The sequence below is a fragment of the Aphis gossypii genome, unplaced genomic scaffold (genome assembly GCF_020184175.1).
Source record: "Aphis gossypii isolate Hap1 unplaced genomic scaffold, ASM2018417v2 Contig00757, whole genome shotgun sequence".
NCBI classification, from domain to species: domain Eukaryota; kingdom Metazoa; phylum Arthropoda; class Insecta; order Hemiptera; family Aphididae; genus Aphis; species Aphis gossypii.
The window spans coordinates 22,786-32,894 of NW_026083266.1; positions in this window are offsets into that span (position 1 = coordinate 22,786).

Consider the following 10,109-nt stretch of genomic DNA (forward strand, 5'->3'; position numbering starts at 1 on the left):
TTTTAGTTATGCAAACAAATAATCATTAGTAATTAGTACAGTCAGTACAGACATTTAAAGGTCTTTATAAAAAAACCTCAAACCAGACACAAATTAAAACCAAACACCATAACAAATATAACACAACAATTAATTAGTATACATTTTGTATTTAACAATTTATTAGACATGCTTTTCACAGTTTGATTAGTATCACATTTACAAGTTTTTATACATACATATTTTTTAGTTACACAAACAAATAATTATTGGTAATTAGTACAAACATTTAAATAAACTAATACTGATAATTACAGACATTTATCATTAATACAAACCGATAGTAATTATCACACACATTTATACATATAAATAGTATTAAATAATGATTCCCTCGGCCACAGGAATATATAAAAACATAAAAAAAAAAAAACAGTTTTAGAATCATGAATTGTAATAATGTACATTATTACAAATGTTGTAAATTTGCAAGTTTTCTGTTTCTAAGTTTTCTTACTGATATAAGATCCCTATTTAAAAATGTAACCGAAAAAAAAATTCTGAAATGTAATGACCACGTCCATGGGATTTTGCATTTAGTAAGTTAGAATTTACATTACTGCCAAGATTTCTTTTCCTTTTTTTTTATTCTAAATTCACATTTATTTACGCGATCGTTATTGTCATTTACTACAGTTATTTCGTGTAATTTATATTCTATGTTATTGTCGTATAATATTTTATTTAATTGGTCCTCATAAATGTTTTGTGGTAATTCAGAAATATTCAGTATACTTATCACCGTGTTACCGTTCTTTACCGTGTTTATTATATTAGCGCAATATACGTCCTGTATCAATTCTTGTTTCTGTATTAAAATATTTTTATTTTCCATTATCGGATCAGCTATTGGTATAGATAATATTGTTTCCGTTCGCGGTTTTAATGTGTAACATATTTTATCTTTATTTAATTCGCACGGAGTTTTATCATTTATAGTTAATATATTATTCGCAACATCTATTATCGCGTTAGTTTGTAACAGGAAGTGGTGACCTAGAATTCCATCTCGCGGTATTGGAAATTCCTTATCGACCACATGAAATTCCGTTTTTATTTTATTATTATTTAATATTAATATTATTGTAATTTTGCCTATGGTAGTTACTATTTTATCATTAATGCCTTTTAAATTTATTTTTTCTTTTTCGTTTACTAATGTTTCGCCTGTTAATTTATTTATTTTTATTAAATTGATTTCACTACCGGTGTCTAAAAGAAGATTTGCTGTATTTGTTTTAAAGTTAGGTGATTGAAATGTAACATGATTTTCATTAATTACTGATACGATGGTGAAACATCGTTGGGTGATAATTCCTCCGTTACGGCCGTTATTTGGTTGATCGAACGGACGCCGTTCCCGTTCGACACTTGACCGTTTCCCGTCCGGTTTGCATTATTACGCTCATCCCGTTGCCTACTATAACAGCTAACACTATCGTGTCCTATCTTATTGCAATAACTACAAGTTATTGGTGCCGAATTATTGTTAAAATTATTATTAGTATTTTGTCGTGCGTTATTATTTTGCGGTTGCGGATTATTATTATTATTCCGACGCGCAACTTGCGTAACATTACCACGACAATCGCGAGCGACATGATTAGTTCTGCCGCAAATATAACATCCGGGATTGTTTTGCTGTCTCCGATTATTATTATTATATTGACCGTTATTATTACGCGGATAGTTATTACTATTATTATTATTGCGACCAAAATTATTAAAATTATTATTACGATTAACATTATTATAATTATTAGGACCTTGTCTATTCTGACCACGATTATAATTTTGCTTATAACCGAATTTCTGTCCATTTGGATTATTTCCCTGATAGTTATTTGACCAACGATCTCCGTTATTATTTTTATTTCCGTTATTTACTTTAGTTTCGTTATTTTGTAATTCTTTGTTAAAACTAAATTCGATTTCCAACTGCCTAGCCATTTGCATTGCCAGTTCTAACGTTTCTGGGTTCCTAGCTCGTAATATTGTTTGTAAATCCATTTTCAACCCATTTATATAAATTGCTAAAGCCTGATCTTTTAAAGTTTGCCTCAAAATTCTCGATTCTTCCGGTGTTTTATTTGCCAATGTTGCATTACACAAATTATAATATAACTGTTCTACGCGACCCGTATAAGTTAATACATCTTCGTCATTTTTCATACGAACAGAATTTAATCCTATTTGTAATGTTTGTGGTGACAATTGCTGTTCAAAAGCCCCCCGTAATATTTTTTTAATGGTTTCCCAATCACTGGTTTCCCTATACCGACATACTTCTAACGCTTTGCCAGTAATCCTGGTGTTAATAAATTTCACTAATAAGGGTATAGTTTCTTTATCTACGGCCTCACATGCATAATCGCATGCCCGTATGAATGAACAAACGTCTTTTGCATCGGCGCAAATTGGTATCATAGCAGTGACCTGCTCAATTGTAGCCTTTACACTAGACATTTTTGTTCTTTGCTTCCTCTTTACTGGTCCTAATTCTGAATGGATTAAATTTGGTGTACTACGTAACCCTATTAATCTTTGTTCTAATCCGGTATTTGAGTCTTCTTTAACAGTGGTATCTAACAAACTTTTCAATATGTGTTTTTCCTTATTAATTCCCTGTGTAGAGTCGCTACCCTCTTTCGTATTTATACTTATGTTTACTAATTTATCTACTTCAATATTTTTATCTAACTCTACGTGAGTTCCGATTTCTTTTGTTGTATCTGTTTCCTCTTCCGAACTATTACTATCGTTTTCACTATAACTATTTTCTTCTTTTTCCTTATTCATACGTTTATTTTTATATTCATTTATTATAACTTAAATTAAATATGTTTTATTTCTTAAAATAATTTATTATTTTTTTTATTATTTTTTTTTCCAATTATTAATCAAACATTAATTTCTTTAAAAATATTTATCAATATTATTTTATTATAAAATTCTCGTAATATTTTTATTATTCCCCCAATTATTTCTATCTATATTTTTTTTTATTATTATTTTTTTCTTCTAGGATTTTTTTATCCTCTCTAAAATTCACAATATACGTCAAGTAAATTTTTTCAACACGATAGGACTTTCTCGCCTATAAAATTCACAATTATCTTTTAATTATAACACGGCTTATTTCTGCCTAATAAAATCTCCGATTATTAAAATCGCTAAATACGGCTCTTCCCGGCCTAAAATAAATTCACAATTATTTTTTTCACAAAATACGGCTCTTTCTGGCCCAATAAAATTCACAATTATTTTTCAATATACGGCTCTTCTCGGCCCAATAAAATTCACAATTATTTTTCAATATACGGCTCTTCTCGGCCCAATAAAATTCACAATTATTTTTCAATATACGGCTCTTCTCGGCCCAATAAAATTCACAATTATTTAATTCACAATATATATGGCTCAAATCCGCCCCAAAATAATTCCTTTCATCAACTTTTAAAATATGGCACTTTTTCAGCCTAAATAAATTCAACACTTTTAATTCTCAATATATGGCTCAAATCCGCCCCAAAATAATTCCTTTCATCAACTTTTAAAATATGGCACTTTTTCAGCCTAAATAATTCAATATATAAGGACTTATTACTTGCCTTCCCAATAATTCAATAAATAAGGTCTTAACTGCCTTCAATAAAATTCTCAATTAATATTCTTTTTAATTCACAAAATAAACTCTTTCTTTTTTTCTTGCGTGTTCCTTGACGTATAATTCACTAATATTTTTTTTATTCTATAAATATTTATTTCCGTATTCTTCACGTATAATTTTCTCTAAATAAAATATTTTCCCCTTAATTATAAAATTTTTTTTTTTATTTAACAATATATTCTCTTTTTTTTTTTGTATTATTTTTTTAAATAAATTTATTTATACTATTCTTACGATATTTATCTTAAATAATTTTTTCGCATAAAAAAAAATAATTTTCTTGTAAAATATTTAATTTTAATAAAATAATTTAATTTCCGTAATTAAAAATGTTTAAAGTAATTAAAATAATTTTTCTTTCCTTTTATATTAAAAATAAAATTTATTAATTAATTTTTTTTTTTTTAAAAAAAAAAAAATTATTCTTCTGCTATTATATTTTATAAATAAAATAATAAAATAAAATTTTATTTTAAAACTTTTAAATTATTATTTTTTCCTAAAAAATTTTCTATGTCAAAATATTATATTTATTTAAAAAAAAAATAAAATATTTCTATTATTTTTTTTTCTGAAAAATTATTTATGTCTTTTTTTTTTAAAAAAAAATTCTTATTTATTTATTTGTTTCTCGAAAAATTATTTATATTTGAAATATTTATATATTTTATAACTAAAATAGAGTTGTATTATTTTATTATTGAACAAAAATGTTATGCGTAAAAATAATCTAAGTGTACTATTAAAATATTAAATTTATTTAATCGTTGGGTTTTTTTTTTATTTTTGCTTATTCTAAATTTTTCCTTTTTTTTAAAATTATTTATTTAATTTTATCAAGATATTTTATTTAATGTTTCAGTGGGAATATATATATATACACCTTCACAATTAAAAGTAACTTATACGATGGAGTTTTTAATTCCAAAGGAGACGCGAACAGAGTTAGACGCTTAAAATTATTCTACATTAAGAAAAAAAAATTTTGCTTACACAACGATGGTTTGAGTCGATGCTTCCCTTCTTGATTGCTGAGCCGTGGTGTTACTTGTTGATTCTTTCTCTTCGGAGTCGCTGAAGTTGACGTTCTGCAGTTGTCTTCTTCAACAGTGATTCGTTGCCGAATGTGCCTCCGTGAATTCTTTGACGTTGATATATTTTAAATTTTTCGAAAAATTTTCGAAGTGGGAAAAATATTTTTCCCGAAAATTTTCTAAGTTCGAAAAAATAAAATTGTTCGACCAAAGAATTCTTATTTGAAAGAATCCTACCGACTGCGCCAAATTTGTAACGTGCCACGTACAATCAGTTGAATGATGTCGAATCGGATAGGTTTTGTGAAATAATTGAACTCTCGAATTTATTCTAAGTGTTTTTATTTAAAAATTATTCTAAGTCCAATTATTTAATTTAATTAAACTGTGAAAAATATTCTAAGTCCAGGAGACATAAAATATTAAACTGGGTGACGTGAAGGTGCTTGCTCTAACTCTGGTGGAACACGTCTGAAATGTGCCTAATCTGGGCCCCCTTATATATCATACAGGGACTCCCGTGGTACCTTCTGGTCCCTGATGGTCATCTGCACCTGCATCCGCTTCTTCCCACGCATTGCGTCATTCGCGCAACGTCGTGCGTCAATTATGTGTCTATAATCTTCTACCGGGTGGGTAATTACGTACCTAGTTATTCTAACCGGGTGGTAATTACGCATCCACACATTTCCACCAAATAGCAATCATATAGTTATTATTTCTAGCGGGTAGAAAGCATACGTGTGATGATACCTTTTGATTAGTTATCTTTTACCTTTTATTTTAGGTCCCAATTGTTGGTCTATACCCGATCATTACTTGCTTAACTGCTCACCCTTAGCATAATTATAGGGATGTTTGTTATGCCCCCTAGCGTTGTGGTTATTGTCAGCTACAGAATGTAATTTATATATTATATTTAATATAAGTATCAGAGCACGTTGCATTATGAACGTATACAGAGTGTATATTAGATATATTATGAATTTTTCTACTAATTTTATCATTTACAAATTATAACAACTTTTGTAACATTTGTAACATACTGTATCATGCAATATGGCTACTTTGCCACTAGTTAATTTGTTTCATTTCGCATTATCTACGAAACTATAACGGACGACTAGTTACTGTATATTTTATTTTATCAAGCAACTAGAAAAATTCATAATTATTTTGACGGTAAGTTATTTTATTTCAGTTTTATGTTACATAATTTTTAGGTACTAGCTATTATTTACTTTTACTACGTATAATTACGTATTATTTTTATTTGAATACCTTTGTATATTATATTTTTTGTTTCGTATAAATATATAATGAAAAAAAATACTTATTTTATTTTATTTATGCCTATTGCATACCATATAGTATACTTGTTATTACCATATATCATTTAATTTTTTACCGACAATTTATCATTGTATTATTATATAGAAATTGTTGGATCCCTAGTATAAATATGAATAGTCAACCAGGACCATCACGGGAGAGGTCTCCAGTAGTAACGAGGCGTAAGACGTTGACTGACGAACAATTATTGGCATTGTTACAAGAGTCAGATGTAGATGATGGAGATAGTGATTTTGAAGTAGATACTGAGGAAAGCGATTCTGAAGATAATTTCTTGACGGAGGCAGACATACCCGAAATAAGACATAGCATATCGGCTGAGCATTGGAGTTCTAATCCAGTGCAGGTCCCGTCAATTCCGTTTATAGGAAATGCAGGGTTGAAAGTACAGCCAAAGGGACATGAGCCTATCGATTATTTTGATTTGCTAGTATCTGATGATTTTTATAATTTTATAGTAGAAGAAACTAATTTTTACGCCATTGAAGTTCTTAGTCTTTCGTCAGAAAAATCTAGGATAACTCATTGGAAAGATTTAACTACCACTGAACTGAAAGTATTTTTAGGTCTACTTTATCACACTGGAACAATACTTTTAAATAAACTTGAGGACTATTGGAAACAAGACGATCTATTTAATATTCCATGTTTCAAAAAACATATGAGTAGAAATCGTTTTTTATTAATTCTTCGAGTTTTACATTTTAGCCATGATGCTGTGGACCCAAATGATAGACTTTTTAAAATTAAATCAATTGTGGAATATTTTAATAATAAAATGGATGAGGTGTATTATCCCGGTAAAAATTTATCCATAGATGAGTCAATGATATTATGGCGGGGTAGATTAATTTTTCGACAGTATATACAGGGAAAAGGCATAAATTTGGGATCAAATTATATATTTTAGCTGAGCCAAATGGCCTGAATTTAAAAATTATGATTTATACTGGACAAAAACTGTCACAGCTTGAACAACCGCATTCTAATAGTCACACAGAAAGTGTAGTTATAAACCTTATGGAAGGAAAATTGTACAAAGGTCATTCGCTTTACATGGACAATTATTAAAATAGCGTAAATTTAGCTCAGACACTAATTTCAAAAAATACTTATTGTACCGGCACATTACGTTCAAATAGGAAAAAAAATCCAAGCGACATTGTTAAAAAAAAATTAAAAAAAGGAGAAAATATATCGAAGTATTCATACAACGGGATCTGTGTATTCAAGTGGAAGGACAAAAGGGATGTATTGGGCATATCAACAGAATGGACTGCAGATATGGTAGATACACAAAATAAACGCGGAGACAAGAAAAAAAAACCATTGCCAATAATAAAATATAATGATTATATGTCAGGTGTAGACCGTCAAGACCAACTAATGTCCTACTATCCGTGTGAACGAAAAACTCTTCGATGGTACAAGAAAGTTGGTATTCACATTTTACAACAGCTACTTCTCAATTCTTATCTTTTATATTGTCAAAATGAACGTAAAATACCTTTTTATAATTTTCGGCTGAATATTATACGTTCATTGTTAAAAAAAAATGATAAAACTGGTGAACTTGGAGAAAAACAAAATAAAATTACGACTAAATTACCGACTGCAGTTCCATTTGTACATACTCCACAACTCTTACCAAAAAGCGAAAAAAACGACAAAAGTTCAACGCATAACGATGTAGTTACTGTAAAGAAATTGGCAAACGCAAAGATACATCATACTACTGTTCTCTCTGTCCACAGAATCCACCTCTATGTTTAGGATCCTGTTTCGAAAATTATCATGCAAAATAATATGTTTTTTTTTTAACTTTATAAATTTTTAATGATTTATATGTTTATTCAATTTTTAAAACATTTTACAAAGATTGTAAATCATTAATTTTGTGGTTTAATTATGATAAACAGATATTCATTTTATTTTATTATACATTTTTCGATTTTTTTTATGGTTATTTTATATTACGAAATTTTATATTCATACCTATATTATATGTTTAGATATAAGATATTATATAACATGTTTGTGTACTGTCTAAGTATTTTATACATAAAAGGTAACAATAAAGCTGTTAAACAGTAATATTTAAATGTTATTCAATTTTATGAATTAATAGAGTTATGCCTCTAATGCCATCGACGCTTAAACGCGTCAAGCGATAAACAACGCGGCGTCGTAGTATAATTGCCGAAATCACCGGCGGCGTTGAAAGTGTTAATCAAGAAAAATTTGAAATAAACTCTGTTCAAAGAGAACATTCATATTGTAGACTTAGTGAACCCAATGTTCAAAATGATACTTATCGTAATAACTGAAAATCAACACTAATTATATAACATATTCTTGTAACAAAATTAAATATTATTCTATTAATCTTTGTTCTAATCTGTATTCGAGTCTTCTTTAACAGTAGTATCTAACAACTTTTCCCTATTGTTTTTTCCTTATTAATTCCCTGTGTAGAGTCGCTACCCTCTTTCGTATTTATACTTATGTTTACTAATTTATCTACTTCAATATTTTTATCTAACTCTACTTGAGTTCCGATTTCTTTTGTTGTATCTGTTCCTCTTCCGAACTATTACTATCGTTTTCACTATAACTATTTTCTTCTTTTTCCTTATTCATACGTTTATTTTTATATTATTATTATAACTTAAATTAAATGTTTTATTTCTTAAATAAATTTTTTATTATTTTTTTTCACAAATACGGCTTTTTCTGGCCCAATAAAATTCACAACTATTTTTCAATATACGGCTCAAATCCGCCCCAAATTAATTCTTTCATCAACTTTTAAAATATGGCACTTTTTCAGCCTAATAATTCAATATATATAAGGACTTATTACTTGCCTTCCCAATAATTCAATAAATAAGGTCTTAACTGCCTTCAATAAAATTCTCAATTAATATTCTTTTTACTTCACAAAATAAACTTTTTTTCTTGCGTGTTCCTTGACGTATAATTCACTAATAATTTTTTTATTCAATAAATATTTATTTCCGTATTCCTCACATATAATTCTCTCTAAATAAAATATTTTCCCCTTAATTATAAAATTTATTTAATATATTTCGCTTTTTTTTTGTATTATTTTTTCAAAATAAATTTATTTATACTATTCTTACGATATTTATCTTAAATAATTTTTCCGCATAAAAAAAAAATAATTTTCTTGTAAAATATTTAATTTTAATAAAATAATTTAATTCCGTAATTAAAAATGTTTAAAGTATTTAAAATAATTTTTCTTTCCTTTTATATTAAAAATAGAATTATTTTTTTTTTTAAAAAAAAAATTATTCTTCTGCTATTATATTATAAATAAAATATAAAATAAAATTTTATTTTAAAACTTTTAAATTATTATTTTCTGAAAAATTTTCTATGTCAAAATATTTTATTTATTTTAAAAAAATAAAATATTTTTATTATTATTTATTTTTTTGATTTTTTTTTTTAACTTATTATTTTTTCTGAAAGTTCTTTATGTTACTTTGTTTTATTTTTTTTTTTTTGACATAATAAAATATATATTTTTTTTAAGATTCTTAATTTATTAATTTTACTGAAAAATTATTTCTCTTTTTTTTTTAAAAAAAAATTCTATTTTTTATTTGTTTCTCAAAAAATTATTTATATTTGAAATATTATATATTTTATAACTAAAATAAAGTTGTATTATTTTATTATTGAACAAAAATTTTATGCGTAAAAATAATCTAAGTGTACTATTAAAATATTAAAATTATTTAATCGTTGCGTTTTTTTTTTTTATTATTATTTTTTATTTTTGCTTATTCTAAATTTTTTTCTTTCTTAAATCATTTATTTAATTTTATCAAGATATTTTATTTAATGTTTCACGGGGAATATATATATACACTTTCACAATTAAAAGTAACTTATACGATGGAGTTTTTAATTCCAAAGGAGACGCGAACAGAGTTAGACGCTTAAAATTATTCTACATTAAGAAAAAAAAAATATGCTTACAC